This window comes from Helianthus annuus, chromosome 8 (genome assembly GCF_002127325.2).
Source record: "Helianthus annuus cultivar XRQ/B chromosome 8, HanXRQr2.0-SUNRISE, whole genome shotgun sequence".
Lineage (NCBI taxonomy): Eukaryota > Viridiplantae > Streptophyta > Magnoliopsida > Asterales > Asteraceae > Helianthus > Helianthus annuus.
In genome coordinates this window covers 120,056,106-120,075,458 of record NC_035440.2, presented here as the reverse complement: position 1 = coordinate 120,075,458, position 19,353 = coordinate 120,056,106, and positions in this window count along the sequence as shown.

Below are 19,353 nucleotides of genomic sequence, written 5' to 3'. Positions count from 1 at the left end.
AAATCAGTTTCTTGAGATTCCGCTCCAAATGACATCTTGGTGATTCCGCTCGAGAGTAAACTTAGGTATTTCGCTTGAACTTGACATGTAATTTCAAGCGGAATCACAAGCTCTATAAATAGGTCAGTGGTGTTTTCAGTTGTAACGGTTGGAGCGGAATCAGGTGTGTGTAGAGTCGAGGTGCTGCCAAATTTTAGTCAGAAATCATTGTAAAGACTCTGAAATCAGTAATAGAGAAGAAGTTAAAATGAACAAGCTGTGTTGAAGTTGTTTACTTTGATTCCGCCTTAGTAAATGATTGTGAACTGCTCATACTGACTGTATAGGGTCACGGAACCGGTCCTACAAGTGGTATCAGAGCAGGAGCTCGATTGCACTGATCAAACACATTGATTTGTACCGGATTTCATCGATTTCAGATCTGAATTGCATCATTTCTTCATCTTCTACTCATTCTTTCACGTTTTTCACTGATTTTCGTCAAATTGAACGAGTTTTTACGGTCGAAAATTCATGATTTTTTAATATGTTGTGCGAAAACACCTGATCTATAACCCTACCAAGTTTCAGATCCTAATTCCTAGCCGTTTAGGAGAAATCTGAGTTTTTAGGTCCGACTTCGCATCAACAGCCTGATTCCGCTTGAAAATACACCATATTTCGCTTGAAAGTATCTTATTCCGCTTGAATATAGGTTTCGCTTGAAATTTCAAGCGAAATAAGAGATTTCGCTTCAAATCAGTGCTATTTCGCTTGAAAATTCCTTATTCCGCTTGAAAATTTCTTATTCCACTTGAAAAAGTCTAATTCCGTTTGAAAAAACCTGATTCCGCTCGAAATCGTCAGTGTTAGTTCAAACGGAATCGGATTCCGCTTCAAAAGTTGTTTCCGCTTGAACATTAGTGCCTGATTTTGCTTGAACAGTCATCATTTTGTTTGAAAGCTATTCCGCGTGAAAGGTTTCGTGTGAGAAGGGTGTAATTACGTTTGAGGGGTTTGTATATGTCATGAATTTCGCGTGAAACATATCATCGAACAGTGTGTTTTGACTGAATAAGACTTATCGGTCCAATTATATGTTGTTTTAATTGATAATGGTCGAATATTGAGAGTTTAAAAAGTGTTGACTCATTAAATGTGAAATCAGTTTGCATGTGAATATATCAAAGTGTTTGTCGGTCACGGTTGATTGCATTAAAGAACATCGATCCATGTGATTACACCGGCCCATGTGTTAAATAATGTGCAGCCCAATCAAGGTGTTTTGAGATTTTAATTTATCGGCTACTGTTAAGGGAAACGCTATTAAAGATAGTCATTCAAACAAGTAAAGCGGCCCAATCAGTTTTGTTTAAAATTGAGTTGTCGGTTAAGTGAATTGGGCGGCCCAATAGAATTTGATATGTTTGTCGGCTCTTGCATGTTATCTGATCAAAAATCACTAGTCTAATAAATCGGTCCAATCAACAGTTAAAGCAAATTGTTCTCGGCCCAATGAATATTAAAACTGATTAAAGTAGTGAGGCCCAATCAGTAATTGTGCACATTTAATAATCGGTCCAATCAATTTGGTGGTCCAATCAATTCAGATTTAGTTAAAACGACCCATTAATTGCTTGATTTCATCGAGATGTGTTAAGGTTGTCGGTTATTGTCAAAAGTCATTGATTGAAATAGTTGCATGTGATCTGAGTTCATCGGTCCTATCACATTCATTGTAGCTCAAGGGTTGTAAAATTGTCGTGTAGTGCCATTAAACAATGTGATTCGAGGTGTTTTACAAGTCACAAATACCAAGAAGTTAAAAATGTTTGACAAAAAGGAAAATGCTAAACTTGAAAGAATTAATGAATGGTTTGATATAAATTGGCAATACAGGAAAGATGATGAGAAAAAGGATGCTTGGATTGTAAGAGGTGGATATTTTTTGTGTAGGAAAAATGAAAAGCTTGATGACTTGAAAAAACGGTATGATGAATTAATTAACAATTTGAAAAGGTATGGGATAAAGATATCTGATGCTGGAAAAATAACTATATTTGCAAATGCATTACCTTTAAAGTGGGATGAATTTTTAGGAGAATTGAAAAAGGATTCTAGGTTCTCAAAATTTAGTACAGATGATTTCATCAGAGAGCTTAGAACACAGAATTGTGAAAACGAGAAGAAAAAGAAGGAGTTGATAAACGAATTAGAAAAGAACTCAGAAAATATAAATTTGGATGTGTTTCTTGAATTAATCAAAATAATTAGAAAAGGTCTTAGCGCAAGATCTGATATGAAATATAATTTCAAGAGAGGTTGTTTTTTAGATGAAGATTTGAATCCTGCTGATATGGTTAAAATTTTTCTTGCAGGAACAGATAAGAAGGAGACAGAGAGAATGTTAAAGAATGAAGAATCCAAGAAAGATGAAACTTCAAAATGTGAAGTTGTGTGCTCAAAATGCGGAAAATTCGAAACAGACAATGTTAAACTCTTGAAGGATGTGGAGAGTTTGACATTGAAAAACAAAAATTTTAAAGAAAATGAAAAAGAATTTCAAAATAAAATAGAAATTTTAGAAAATGAAAAATTAAAAATTGAAAAAGATTTTGAGAATAAAACAAACACTTTAGAATATGAAGAAGTGTTTTGGGCAAAATTAGAAAATAAAGTTTCAAAAGAAAGAGAAAAATTTTTGAAAATCGAATAAGAGTTTTAGAAAATGAAAACTCTGTTTTTGAAAACAATAAAATTGAAAATGAAAATACAATAAGTCTCATCTTGAGAAAATATCTCAGCTTGAAAATGAAGCTGAGAATTCAAGAAATATAATTGATGAGCTTGAAAAGAAATTGAAAGGCTTTGTGACTTCATCATCATTACCAGATCTTGTATCTCCAAAACCGATCAATTCAGTTCCAATAAGTGACAACATAGTTTAGACAACATAAATGTTTAGCCCTTAAGGCTCATGAATACAAAATCAAGCACAAAGAAACATAAATTGTTCATACTGTAGTAAGCTAACCAAGTTAAAGACAAGATTAAAATGGTGTTTGAGTAGATCTTCAAGTGATTTAGTCCTCTTCAAGGCTTCCTCTTGGCTCCAACAAGCTTCCAAGACCAGATTCTTGAAAGAAAAAGTCACCCAAATGCTCCAACTCCCTTGCAAATGAGCTAGAAACTCGTATTTAAACTGCTAGGCGTTTGGCACTACCATGCCACCTTTTGGCACGGTCGTGCTTGGCAAGTGTCAGAGTCACTTTTCGTCTGTCAATCTTGTTTGCTACCATTTCTAGAAAAATCCCGCTCAAATGTTCCCGAGGTCGCACGACCGTGCTCGAAGATGCTCTGGTCGTGCGAGCCGGTAGTGCTCGATAACGAATGAACCGATCTCGGAAACGAGCTGATCAGGGGATGATTTTGGTCTGGCACGGTCGTGCCAGTGGTTGGCACGGTCGTGCGTCTCCTGATTTCGATGGTTTGGCCGATAGATGCTAGTGCTGGCTGAGAGTGCCGACGTCGGAAAGCTTGGCACGGTCGTACCACTGTTTGGCACGGTAGTGCCATATCTGGCAGTTTGCTGGAATGCTTCATTTTTGCTCCATTTTGCTCCAAAAGCCTCCGTTTCATCGCCGGGCCGAAGCCCGGACCTGTATTTTCACAAACAACTCAAATGAGTACCAAAATCAATGAAAATACAAAGCGTTTTCGCATAAACGGGGCGTATTTGACGTTTAAAAGATGTATAAATTCTTATACATCACCCTTCACACCCCAACCAATGGCGGAATCATCGGGACCCGGCACTAGGTGAATCAGATTACTCAAGAGAATCTATAACTACTATTTAGTGACAATATTTAAAGCGTTCGTTATCCCATACCAATTAACAAAGACATCAATAAATAGTCACACAGATTTTCATGTTCTCTCAAACAACACCAATCTGACAACCTAGATTTATTGTGAGTTTCTAGACTTCCTAGCTTGATTTCGAGATAGCCTGCAATTATCCTGCAACATATGTTAAAGCGACGTCAATACAAAACGTATTGGCGAATATACAGGTTTGACAAGGTCAATAAAGTAGATAAAAGTGCTGCGAATTTCCACATACATAAACGAGACACACAACATATATACTACAAAACAAATACTACCAACTAAGTCACTCGATGCTAGCTAAGGTGGGACGTCGCGGGAAAAAGTCCTAGCACATATGTATCAAGCATCACGTGAAAATATGTACGACATTAATTCGCATGTGATAATAGTTTTGATATGTGCGTTTTAGATGTGAACGTATGTTACACCCCAAAGTGTTTAAAGCGTTAAGGGGGGGGTCAAGTATACTCATAGTAGATGTTTAGCAAGTAAACACAACTTGGTTGGATTGATTGAGAGTGTGTCTGAGTTAGCCTGATCACAGAACAATAGCGTGAGCGTTAAACAGCGTGTAACAGTGCGTTGAGTGTGATGTTGGATCGGATGGTGGTTCGATCGGATGACTCATCCGGATGGATGACCGTTTGGTCAGATGGTCATCCGATTGGAGGAGTGTGTTTGTGAAATGTTGAACTTTTGAAGTTTTCATTGTAGTATAAGCAAAGTCATTCGGTCGGATGGTCATCCGGACGGATGACCGTTCGATCGGATGGCAATTCGTTTAATTGGAGAGTTACAAAGAATCAAGTCCCCTGCCCGGATAATCATTCGATCAGATGGTCATCCGATCGGATGACTATTCAGGTGGAAACTGATATTCCTTGGAGCTTTGCAAAGATTGTTTAAGTGTTGAAATTGTTAGTCACCTGGTCGTATAGCCGTTCGATCGGATGGTCGTCCGATCGGATGGCTATTCGATCGAGTAACTGTTCGTTTAAAAAATTGCAAAAACAGTAAAGTTAGAAAGCTACGGTTTGACCGAGACGGTGTGACACGTGTTAAACAACAGAAACCACATCAATTCCAAGTCATCCGATCGGACGGGAGTCACCCCGTTCGATCATAACCAACTGTTCTTGACGGAGCTTCATATTCAACCCGTGAATTTGTCGTCTCTTCGATAGAAATCCATTCTCGGACAGATTCTCCACTAGAGAATAAGTAGAGAGCCTGAACGAGCTTAGATTCCATCGGTTTTGCATAGAAGAGTGTAAAAGAACATTGAAGAAAGTATGAAAACATCTTTCAACTCTTTTAATCTTGTGAGATTCGTGTAACTGTGGAAAATCCTTTAGATCTGAACCGTTATTGATGAGGTGAGGTCACACTTCAATGTTCATAAGAACTCCATGATGCCGTCACTTTAGAACGACCCAAATCAGAAGAGAAGATTTCACGGTGGAAATGTGAGATTTGTTGGTGAAGATGATGAGATTGTGTGTGCTGATGATAGAAGTACAAGATTTAGGATGAGATACTTACGGAATCGCGAGAAATCAAGAGGAAAGTGCTCGAGAGCGTGCTGGTCGGATGAGGCTGTCACATCAAGTGTTATTGATGTGACAAGTGGGGTATTTATAGGTGAAAGGGGAGAAAGTCGGTGCAAAGGCAACGGGTCGGACGGCCGTTCGATCGGATGGTCATCCGGACGGATGGCCATTCGATCGAAGGGTCATTCAATCGGGCAGCTTGTGCGAGTTAGTTTTCCGACTTTCGTTTCGTTTGACGTGTTTTGTTGCCTTAAGTATTGCGGACACATTAAGCGTTTTAGCGATATAAATAGCGTCGTGTTAAGTGCGAAAGATTGAGTTGCGCGTGCCTGCGAGTGCACGTTCAGATAGTTTCAACACCTTTTATTATTATTATTATTATTATTATTATTATTATTATTATTATTATTATTATTATTATTATTATTATTATTATTATTATATAACAGGTCATAGCATAAGTAATTGTGTTCGAGTCTGCGTTAGCGTTGCGACGCTTTACGACGATCGATGGGAACCGCTTAAGTTACTCACGCGATGTCGTCGTTTGCGTGATCGCGTTGCATCACGACGATCGATGAGAGCGACTTAACTATTCACGCGATATCATCATTAACGTTAGTGTATGCGTTGTGATGTGCGATATAGCGTGCGAAAGTATGCGAGTATATGCGAAATAGCGTTGTAAGCGATATGGTTACATTATGACCTGAATCTTTGGTGCTAGGCGTGACGAGTGTAGCGAGAGTAACAAGTACAAAGGTGCGGTTTGTTACAGTCTCCCCTGCTTTAGGAAATTTCGTCCCGAAATTAATCCACAATGAGGGCTGCAAAAATTGATGCGAATGAGAGTAGCGATAAAAGCGAGCGGGATAAGCGGAGGATGATCAAGCGAGCGGCGATGAGCGAAAGGCGACGAGCGATGAAAACGTTTAAGGTAAGCGGAGAGTGAACGATCGGTCGATCGGGGATTGACTATCGGGTGCGTCTTGACAACATAGAGAAAGCGATGAGAAAAGCGATTTGTATGACCACAGGATAGTATTTCACGAGTTGGCGATCCAAAAGCGTTTTGAGTTCTCGAAAAGTTTTGTTGCAAAAGATTTTAAGGAAAACTTGATTTATGAAAATTTTCTCACGGTATGGCGTTAAACTATGTCGATGTTAACGCCAGCATCGTAAGAGAGTTTTTGTTAGGTTGTAAAAAGATGTCGAAAACTCGAATTTTGAAAATTTTCTTATGACGTGGTGTTAACTAGAGTCGATCGTTAAACCAATGTTGTAAGAAAGTTTGTTTGTCCATAAAAGGTTTTAAGTTTTAAATAAATTTATAAAAATTTTGCTTTTACAAATAAAACTCAATACGATAAGATAGCGTCAAGCCCCACATGGCACTTTTCCACGAAAGTTCAAATAATATGACTATAACACTTATATATAGGAAGTACCAGTGTCGTATCCACCATGCTTTAGTCATATTGCCTCCGTCCCGTGAAGCGGTGTCATGCGTGTCGACATGGTACAGATAGATTTTTGATCCCTTGGTCCAACGATGAATGGTTGGACCAAGTTCCAGCGATTGCGAACGTCGAGGTAGCGCGAGTGTCGAGTGCGAAGTGTGAAGGAGGTAAGCGAAAAGCGAGAAACGATAAATTATAAGCGATAAACACCAAGCGATAAGCGACGAGCGTTAGGCGATAGGCAGCGAGTGACATGCGAAGAGCGAGAAACAAAAAGCGACAAGCGATACACGGCAAGCGAAAAGCAGTACGCGATATACAGTAAGCGAACCGTGAACAGTGATACGCGAACAGCGAAACACAATAAGCGATAAATGAACAGTGAAATACAATAAGCGATGTGCGAGAAGTGACAGATGATAAGCGAAAAGCGTCAAAAGTGATACGCGGCGTGCGATAGGCGAGTAATGAACAGCGAAATGCGATAAGCGATAAACAGTAAGCGTTGTGAGTATCGAAGTGTTGAGATTGACACATGCGATAAGCGTTTAAGCGTTTAAGTGATTGCGAATGCGTGTTAGATTCCCAGCGAAGGTGCGATTGCGTGCGTGTAGACTTACGAAAAGTCTATCGATGACGCATTTGATTTGCGATGAGATGTTACGCCTTGCGAATGAGTTTAGCATGTCGAAAAATAGTATCAATAGTATACGAGGTCTAATAACGTTCAACTCCACATGGCACTTTCTTCACAAGACTTTGGTTAGCGTGGCGAAGCACTTATATATAGGTAGTACCAGCGGCGTATCCACCATGATTCAACCACACGGCTCTGTCCCCTAAATAGATGTCATACTTTGTCAACATGGTTAAGACGCTTATTTATAGGAAGTACCAGCGGCGTGTCCACCATGCTTAACCATGCCTTGAACGTTATGGCATCATTGGAACTTACTATGATCTCCGTGCACTGACCAAAATAATCCCGAGTGCACCCGTGATTAAGTTGTTCCTTGCACGTTTATCGTAACTCATTTCAAGGACGCATAGCGAGGGTAAAACACATTATATCGCGATATAGTATATAGCATTAGCATCATTGTGTTGTGCGAACTTAAACTAAGTGCAAGAACGAGGGAGATATATATATATATATATATATATATATATATATATATATATATATATATATATATATATATATATATATAAACAACGTTGCATCGAGTAATAGAATAAGTACACAAGCGTTTTCATCATAGCATCATTACAACATTATTCTATGCTTTATTGAGGGTTGGTGTTGTAGACTCCTGCTGAGGTCGCGGTTGCTGCTGGTGGTGTAGATTGCGTTGGCGGTGCGGAGAGTACTAGCATGTCTTAAGTTCGTGGCCCTGTGTGGCAGTGATGGGTATGGTGACCAAGACAGTTGCAGTTTGTGCAATAGCGACAATCGGTTTCCTGCTGGTGATGATAGGTACACTTGTGACACAGGGGAAGAGTTCCAGTGTAAGCGCGTCTCGATTGAACAGGGAATGCTTGGAGAGGCTCGGGTTGCAACAGTTCAGTGGTTGAAGAGTTTAGGCTCGAGGTCTTTCGTTTGCGGCTGGGCTGAGCGTCTTGTGGCGGTGCGGTGTCGTAGGAGGATTCATCTGAGGATTCGTTGGGAGAATCGTCGGAAGAGTCGTCAGAGGAATTGTCGGAGGAGTCGATGACGATTAATTAACTAGCCTTTTTGATTGGATTCTTGGAGAATAATCCATCCAAGACTCGTTTGTCGTTGATTTATGCGGCTAAGCGATAGGTTTCTTCGATGGTAGCAGGTTTTGCAGCTTCGACAAAATCGCCCACACACTCAGGCAAGGCATGAATGTACTTCTTGATAGCCTTTTCGGGAGTGTCAACTTGACTTGGGAAAATAATGCTAAGCTGTTTGAACCTTGCTGTGAGGCCTGCGTTGTCACCATCGATTTGCTTGATTTCCCAAAATTCGTTCTCTAGCTTCTGGACTTCGTGGGGACGGCAGTACTCTTCCTTCATGATATCTTTCAGCTCGTTCCAGGAGAGAGCATAAGCTGCATCGTTCCCATGAGTGTTACACTCGGCTGTCTACCAGTCGAGGGCTCTTGATTGGAATACTCTTGTAGCGCATGTAGTGCGAAAATGCTCTGGGCATCCACTCTGACAAAGGGTCACCTCGACGGCATCAAACCACTGGAGTAGCTGAGATACACCTCCTTCGCCCGTGAAGACCAATGGATCACAGGCTTTGAAGTGTTTGTAGAAGAATGGAGATTGCGGTGCGTTAATATTAGAGTCTTTCGAGGTTCAAGAGTCGCTGAGAGATTGAACCTGAGCGACAATTTGAGGAATCACCCTCGCCACTTCCTTGACCACAAGTGAGGCGATCCTCTTATCGGCGCTTCGTCTGGCTCTTCTCTTGGCTGTACGGCTCGGGGTAGCGTCGTTCGAAGACATCTAAACAAAAAGAGATTTGGAGTGAGATTCGATGATAATGATTTTTGAGTTAGCGATGCGATTTAGCGCGTTTAAAACTTGTTGCATGTAGTATAGTATTACGTATTCACATAGGAGCCACATAGGAGATACAAGATTCCTAAGTTCTCACGTATGACACATGTATTCGTATAATATATATATATACTTACGTACATATATGTTTGTATAGATAACGCGAGGATGCGATAAGGAGAGAGAGAGCGAGTTATTAGACTTTTAGTTTTGTTGCGATCATTCGGCTTTCGTTTTAGATTGCGATGACTGTGCGAGTTGTGCGTGTAAAGCGGGGAGCGAAAAGCGATTAATCGAGAAAGCGGTAAAGTTGAGAAATTGGTAAAGCGTAAAATCGTAAGCATATAAGTATATTAAATTTGTAAAATTTGTTGATGTGCAAAAATTTTGACGACTGCAGCCTTAAAATTGATGGAGTGTCTGGGGTGTTAGACATTGACTACCCAAAGTGATTCAACTATCCCTAACAAGTTCGAACACACACGTTGACCTGATGGACTAAGCTCTCACCGGGCCACAGTTACAGCTTCATCCTTCTAGTCACAACGCGGCTCGAGTTCTTGGTATCGTCGAGACCTTGGTAAGAGCTTTTGCAAACCATTTTAAGGATTGGAACTAGTCATTAAGATGTGGGTTTCACTCCTAACTTAACGGCTTTGTTCCTGTGAGTGTGGTAAGACCACGAGATAGAGATGGAGAATTTCGTCAAGTTACAGGTTTCACTCCTTACTTGACAGAGATTCTCGTGCTTAGAGTAAAAATTTCGCGTAGAGTGAGCGATTTTATCAAGAGTTCTTGGTTTTCACACCTAATCTCGACTAAACCACTCGGTTGTGTTATGCGAGTGTTCTCGAAAACATGTGTGTGGTGTTAGCCGTAGGAAAGGCAAAAGTATGTTTCTAGCCTTAGGAAAGGCCCCTTCGTACGAAGCTTGTATGTGCGGGAGTTCGTACGAGGATGTAGCTTTTGCGAGTTCGAATGAGAGTATAACAGCACTCTGGCTTGTACAGTAACCCTACCGATTTCGCACGAAGCAACAGGCCAGCTGTCAAAGGTAGGTACTTAGATTATAGACTAGGTCAATTCTAAGACAACAACCCTGACTAGGTCGTGTCCTTCCTAATTCCCTATAGTTATGGCTCTGATACCAATCTTTCACACCCCAACCGATGGCGGAATCATCTAGGCGAATCAGATTGCTCAAGAGAATCCATAACAACTATTTAGTGACAATATTTAAAGCGTTCATTATCCCATACCAATAAACAAATACATAAATATACAGTCATACAGATTTTCATGTTCTCTCAAACAATACCAATCCGACAACCTAGATTTATAATGAGTTTCTAGACTTCCTAGCTTGATTTCGAGATAGCCTGCGATTATCCTGCAACATACGTTAAAGTGACGTCAATACAAAAAGTATTGGCGAGTATACAGGTTTGACATGGTCAATAAAGTAGATAAAAGTGTTGCGAATTTCCACATACATAAACAAGACACACAACATATATACTACAAAACAAATACTACCAGCTAAGTCACTCGATGCTAGCTAAGGCGGGACGTCGCGAGTAAAAGTCCTAGCACATATGTATCAAGCGTCACGTGGAAATATGTACGACAGTAATTCGCATGTGATAATAGTTTTGATAAGTGCGTTTTAGATGTGAATGTATGTTACACCCCAAAGTGTTTAAAGCGTTAAAAGGGGGGGGGGTCAAGTATACTCACAATGGATGTTTAGCAAGTAAACACAACTTGGTTGGATTGATTGAGAGTGCGTCTGAGTTAGCCTGATCACAGAACAATAGCATGAGCGTTGAACAGCGTGTAACAGTGCGTTGAGTGTTATGTTGGATCGGACGGTGGTTCGATCGGATGGTCGTTCTGAAAAATTGCAAAAACAGTTAAGTTAGAAAGTTGCGGTTTGACCGAGACGGTGTGACACGTGTTAAACAACACAAACCACATCAATTCCAAGTCATCCGATCAAACGGGAATCACCCCGTTCGATCATAACCAACTGTTCTTGACGGAGCTTCATATTCAACCCGTGAATTGGTCATCTCTTCGATAGAAATCCATTCTCGGACAGATTCTCCACTAGAGAATGAGTAGAGAGCCTGAACGAGCTTAGATTCCATAGTTTTTGCATAGAAGAGTGTAAAAGAACATTGAAGAAAGTATGAAAACATCTTTCAACTCTTTTAATCTTGTGAGATTCGTGTAAAATAGTGTGGAAAATCCTCTAGATCTGAATTGTTATTGATGAGGTGAGGTTACACTTCAATGTTCATAAGAACTCCATGATGACGTCACGTTAGAACGGCCCAAATCAGAAGATTTCACGGCGGAAATGTGAGATTTGTTGGTGAAGATGATGAGATTGTGTGTGCTGATGATAGAAGTACAAGATTTAGGATGAGATACTTACGGAATCACGAGAAATCGAGAGGAAAGTGCTCGAGAGTGTGCTGGTCGGATGAGGCTGTCATATCACAAGTGGGGTATTTATAGGTGAAAGGGGAGAAAGGCGGTGTAAAGGCGACGAGTCGGATGGCCGTTCGATCGGATGGTCATCCGGACGGATGGCCATTCGATCAAAGGGTCATTCGACCGGGCAGCTTGTGTGAGTTAGTTTTCCGACTTTCGTTTCGTTCGACGTGTTTTGTTGCGTTAAGTATTGCGGACCCATTAAGCGTTTTAGTGATATAAATAGCATTGTGTTAAGTGCGAAAGATTGAGTTGCGCGTGCCTGCGAGTGCACGTTTAGATAGTTTCATCACCTTTTATTATATATATATATATATATAACAGGTCATAGCATAAGTAATTGCGTTCGAGTCTGCGTTAGCATTGCGACGCTTTACGACGATCGATGGGAACCGCTTATGTTACTCACGCGATGTCGTCGTTTGCGTGATCGCGTTGCATCATGACAATCGATGGGAGCGACTTAACTATTCACGCGATGTCATCGTCAGCGTTAGTGTATGCCTTGTGATGTGCGATATAGCGTGTGAAAGTATGCGAGTATATGCGAAATAGCGTTGTAAGCGATATGGTTACATTATGATCTGAATCTCTGGTGCTAGGCGTAACGAGTGTAGCGAGAGTAACAAGCACGAAGGTGCGGTTTGTTACAATTCCTAAAACCGCTTTTAGAACAAGGTATGGCCATTATGAATTTACCGTCATGCCATTTGGTTTAACCAATGCCCCAACTGCATTTATGGACATGGTGAACAGAATATGTAAACCATATCTGGATAAATTCATAATTGTCTTTATAGATGATGTTCTCATTTACTCTAAGAGTAAAGAGGAACATGCAGCGCATCTACATGCACTCCTAAGTTTACTGAGAAAAGAAAAGCTTTACGCTAAATTTTCGAAATGTGAGTTTTGGTTAGAAGAAGTGCAATTCCTCGGTTTACACTAAATGGAAAGTCCCTGATTCACAAATGGAGGATAGAAGTTTTCTAGGACTGGCCGGATATTATAGACGGTTTATCCGAGATTTTTCAAGAATAGCCATTCCCTTAACAAAACTGACCTGCAAATCTGTTAAGTTTGAATGGGGACCAAAACAGGAAGAAGCCTTTAGAATTCTTAAGCAAAGATTAACCAATTGTCACACCCCGACCACGTAAAACAACAAAACGTGGCGGAAACGTCGGGGAGTGTTGTAACAGAATCATTGTTTCATAACACATGGAAATTTGAAATTTTGTTTTATTGATTAACTGAGTTACAATGTCAAAACAAGCAAAGAAATATAACAAAATGATCTAGTCTTGCATCTTTTATTGTCACTAAGACCTCGTCCAATCCTATGTGAGCATGCATCAATATCATCATCAAATATCATCAATTATTGTACCTGAAACACATGTGAAAATACACCAGCATAAAAATGCCGGCGAGTACATAGGTTTATGAAAATAGGATTCATGACTTAGGTTTAAGAAAATGTTTAATGAAAACTTGTCATGAATCCAGTTTAAGTGTTTGCTTTTATAAAACATTTGAAAGGCGATAATAAGGTAGATGATATGTAAAAGAGTAATGTAAGGTTAAATGAATAACCAAGTAAAAATGAGATTGTATAAAATAAGTTGTTTGTAAAACAATGTCTTGTGAAAAATATGTTATATGTCTAAACTGAAATGATTTAAACAACGCTGCGATATGTAATATCATACAAACACTTATATATAGGAAGTACCAGTGGCGTATCCACCATGCTTGTATCATATTACACACGCCTCGTTAATTAATCACTTTACCCAAACAAACCACCAATGTAAAATGTCTATGTTTAAACCAATTGCCAAATGTATTGAATAATATGTCAAATGTTTATGTGTCAACTATAAATCATGTAATGTGTAACCAAAACGATATGTATGGCTAGCGAAATGCATCAACTAAACTGTAGGATCAGTTTGACCTCTAGAATGAGTCAATTTGAGCAATACACACTAATTGAGTGGCGGAAACACTCAATCAGATCAGAATCAGTAAGAAATAGTAGAAAATAGATGAAGATACGTTGCAGATACTTTAACTACTTGCTTTTCATTCACTTTGACTTGAAAATTCGGCAGAGTAACAGTACACTTCAAGGTCTGACCGTATGAAATGAAAAGCACACAAGCCTTTATATAGGCAAGGCTGACCGTTTGAAATAACACACACAATTTCAAACGGCCAGGCAACACACCCTTCCGTTTGAAACTCAAACGGACACGTTTCAAACAGTCAGGCAATAAACAACTTAAAACTTTACATATTTGACCCCAAGACTATACAAACTTGACATATTAAGACCCTAGACTTAAGACATAGGCTTTAGACATACTGCACCAACAAACTCCCCCTTGGATAGAGCCGCAGTCTTCAGTCTTGGTCTTTGGGTCTTTGAACAGCTCTGTATTTCTCTTCCCTCTGTTTTGGCTTTCGACTTAGCGCAACTCTGATCTTTTCATTCTTTTTCTTCAAAGCCTTTTCTTCTTCAAGCTGTTGTCTCATAAAGTTTCCTCTATTCTCTTCCATTCTTCGATTCTCACATTCACGTTCACGTTTTGCTTTCTTCTTCATCTTCTCATCTAACACCCACCATGAAGATGTCCACTTGCTTTCTGAGTTGATACCTTTTTGAAATCACAGTGACACTACACGTTGAAATTGAAGAGCTTGATCTTTATCTTCTGCTTTATAACGAATCTTGTGAATGAACAAGCATTCAATGTCTTTTGTTGAGCAATTCACCAACCACATAGGATCATAAACATGAATATTTCTAAGTTCACCACCAGCTCTGTAAGTTATGATTGCCTCAGTTGTGATACAGCTGTAAACCCAATCAATAAAGCCTTTGTAAAAATCTTGCTCCATTTCTGGCATAGGAATTGTCGTCATGGTTCTAGGAGGCTTTACATTCAGAATGGTTTCAGTAACACCAGTCACCGGATCTACTCTTTGAATACGTCTAGGCCGATGAGGCTTCCACTTCCGAAGACCTTTCAAAGTCTCGTACTTAATATATCCCCACATCGCCTTATCATTCTGCCTAACTTGATAATCCAAGGTTCTCACTTGAGATAATTCATCGACGTCCCACCATGGTAATGACATAATGTCATATAGACGTTTGAAGTATTGGACGCCATACTCCCTACGAATAGCATAAGCGTTTACTTGTGGAAGAAAACCCCAACTTATAATGTCACCAAGAGAAATAGATCTATCACGTTGAAAAAACTTCAAAGGCCTTTTGAACTTTCTCTCATGACTGTCTTTAAACCACTTTGAACGATCTTCTTTTTCAACACTTGAATGACTTTCTTTTTCAGTATCCTTCTTCAAGTTTTCAAACACCTTTTCATTCACAGCTTCAGTCACCTTTTGTCGCAACTCTTCTCTGTTTTCTGCTACGAAGAACTCCATTAACGTTGGAAATTTGGATGTATCTTCAGGGACATCCTCATTATCAGAACAATCCTCTACTTCAACCCTATCAGACTGATCAGCATCTTCAACATAATCATACTTGTAATCTTTCTGTTTATTTATATCAAACGATTCTAGATCTGCTTCAAGATCAATTTGAATCTCGGGATTTACATCTTTTAACATCTCCCTATACACGTCTAAACGTAAGAACAAAGGTTCATGATGCTCTACAATCTGTGTCTTACTTGACTCCCCCTTACCTTCAGCTTCACCACTTTCTTCATTAACTGTGTCGTTTAACAGATCTTCAACGACTTTTTCTTTTGAGACTTCAGTTACTCTAACACCTGAACCTCCTGCAGCATCATCATCATCATTGCCTTTAGAACTGTGACTGCTTGCAGAATAAACAAACTCATCCTCATCATCATCTTCATCATCCTCTTCATCTTCGCCACCAATTAACTTAGGCGTTGGTGATTCTTCTTCGATTATACCAGGAACTGAAGATATTGGCTCAGGATTTTCTATCACCATTGAAGGTACAATAGACATTACAGAACTTCCTTCCACCCCTTTACCCTTATCTTCATCTGCCTTTCTAATTCTGCTTTACGTTCTGCACGAAGGTCTTCTAACTTCAACTCTTCATATTTCTGTTCCACTGATGTCTCTAACATACTTTCCACAACTCTATTCAGCATGTAGAACTTGTGTTCATGCAACGCTTTAGCAGCCATAAGTTCTTTATTCTTCAACTTATAAGAACATTAAGTTGAAAGATAAATTAAGGACATTAAGTTGTACTTGATTCATCTTTCCTACAAGTGATAATTTGAAAAACAAAGTGATGAAACCCCGAGTTTATGAAATGACACACAAAACTAATTTTCGAAAAACCATTTTGATTAAAACAAACTTAAGTGTTTTGAAATCATAATGGGAAAATAGTTTGTTGTGAGGGGGAGTTCTGATTGTTTACGCCAAGTGGATGGCGAATTGAAGTAATTCGATATCATGTTGTCACATTTCTGTATAGTTTGGTTTCAAATTTTCCCAGAAATTCAAAATTGATACATATTTTGATTTTAGGGGGAGAAAAATTTTAAAAAATTAGAAAATTTGAAAATGTCAAAAACATTGAAAAAGTCAAAAATGAGTTGTGTTGCATAAAAGAGGAAATGATAGTACATCAGTGGACTATCACAGCACGCTAAAGATATGTAATGTCAAATGTAATAAACGGTCTCACTGATGATGTGACGATAGGTTTTTGTACATTTAGTAGATTTATTCTGGATATAAACCTAAAATTTCAAACTTGTGAAATTCGTGGGGAACACTACTTGGATATATAGGTAACCCCTGAAATCTCGTTTGAAAGGTCTCGTATTCTGATATACTAGGTATTTATACTCTATGATGTCTGGGGTATTATTCCGGGACTTCTGCTGAACGGAAGTTCTGACCTAGTCCTTGGCTAATACTTTCCGCAATTGTAGGACCGGTTTTTACGCCGTTCGATTGTGTAACGAACGTTTCACGTGCGGAATCCGTGAACGTACGTGACCGAACACATAATAACGTACTAGTAACGTAAATCTATTGAAAGATGTGACAATTCCGGTACAAGATTCACGTTTACAACACTTTCTCTCTCTAGACTTTCTCTCTCTAGAAGTCTTCCAAGTCTTCTCTTCAAAACTCTTCCAAAAAATCTTTCTCTTCTAAAAAGTCTAACTAAAATCATGACATAACCCTCTATTTATATGGTTAAGGCAACTTAATGAAAGTTCTCATTAATTACAAGTTTGCCACCTTGCCATTTCTAACTAGATATGACATTATGTGCTTGATTTCTTCCGGCTTCTCACTACGACTCGGATTGACGAAGGCGATAGACAATAAATGCATCAACAATCTCCCCCTTGGATATTGTCGTAGTCAATCTCGTAGCGACTTGTCTTTCTCTCTCTCTAAAACTCGAACAAAGATGTAGTCGACAGACAACTGCACTAACAAACTCCCCCTTGGATGTTGACGGAATCTTTAGTGAGAGTCTTCAAATACTCTTGCTCGAACAGAATCCCGATGGATCTGTCTTCAGCTTCCATTGCTCTCTTTCTTCAGGCTCATCAGGCTCTTCAGGCTCCCCCTTTCGTCAAGCTTCCGTGCTTTTGGATCGATGCCTGGCTTTCCGTATCAACAGATTTAGAAACCTGCACATCTCAACCTCTCTATTACAAACCAATAAAGTTGTGATTCAACTTAATGAATCAACTAAACATTTGAGAATTTTCACATTTAAAAACTTTTCAAAATTTGAAACATTCCAATTTCTGATTCAATTTACTGAATCATCTTAAACATTTCAAACCAATTAACCAACCTGTCTGTTCATCATGTTTAGCCTTTGAGATTTTGAATGTCAGCTTTTCAACATCAGTTGTCAAAAATCTTTTTGGATTTTTGAAAATAAGAAACATAAATGCAATAACAGAAATTAAATGCAGAAATGAAATATGTACAAACATATTTTTGTGAGTTTGTGCAAGAGGATCATATCAGTTTTTGAGACAAATCACTAACACCGTTAAGCTTTGAACATTGTAAGCTCTAAACAATTTATCTAGATTGTCAATTATATCTTTACACAAAGTTTAACTGATTCGAGATACGAAATTAATGTTTTAGATACTTAAACTTATTCGAGTGTCCCATCACTTGAATATACTTCCGTATCCAGATTCAAATATTCAATCTTACAAACTTAATTGAGTGTCCCATTTCAGAATATACTCCCGTATCCAGATCTCAATATTCAGAATTACAGGTAAGTATACTAAGATGATATCTGTAAAGGGTTAGATTTGAAATCATGAGAGCTCGGGTCAGAACTACCGTTCAGCAGAGAGATCATGATTTGTGTCCCCTTTAGAGGATCTTTTTACAACAACAAGAATGATCACTTTTATTGTCTCATTTTGCTGAGGGTTGTGCTTATATTTCAAAGCATTTTGCAGAAAGTATTATTCGGAGACTAGGTCAGTATTTCCGTACAGCAGAAGTCCCGGAATAATACCCCAGATATCACTGAGTATAAAGATCTAGTATCTCAGAAAGAGGGATCTTTCAAACAAGATTTCGGGAGTTACCCATATATCCAAGAATAGTTACCCACGAATTAAGCAAGTTTGAATTTAGGTTTATATCTCGTTTCAATTTACTAAGTGTGCAAAAATCTACCGACACATCCGTAGTAAGATTGTTTATCACTTTTAAACATTACATATCTTTAGCGCGCTGTGATAGACCACTGATGTACTATCATTTCCTCTTTTATGCAACAAAAACTTATTTTTGTTTTTCAATGTTTTTGACTTTTTCAAATTTTCTAATTTTTTTAAAATTTTCTCCCCCTAAAATCAAAATATGTTTCAATTTTGATTTTCTGAGAAAATTTGAAACAAACTGTACAAACTTGACAACTTGATGAGAATCACTTCAATTCTCTATCCACCTGGCATAAACAATCAGAACTTCCCCTCACAACAAACTATTTTCCCATTATGATTTCAAAACACTTAAGTTTGTTTTAATCAAAATGGTTTTTCCGGAAAATTAGTTTTGTGTGTCATTTCATAAACTCGGGGTTTCATCACATTGTTCTTCAAATTACCACTTGTAGGAAAGATGAATCAAGTACAACTTAATGTCCCTGATTTATCTTTTGAAAGACGAAAAATCAACAGAGTGAAATTTCTCAAGAAATGTGCTGATTCATGTTCCACGCTTACCAACCTGGGAACTCCGGCAAGTCAGGTTTTTCATTTAAACAGTTTCACCGTTGGGTGATTTTGAATTCTTGTGTAGCAATGGTGGAAAGTTTGTATCATCCATTGTTAGTCCTGAATTCTCAGTTTTTACCTCAATAACTGGCTCTTCTGGTTTTGACGCACCAGAATCATTGCCTG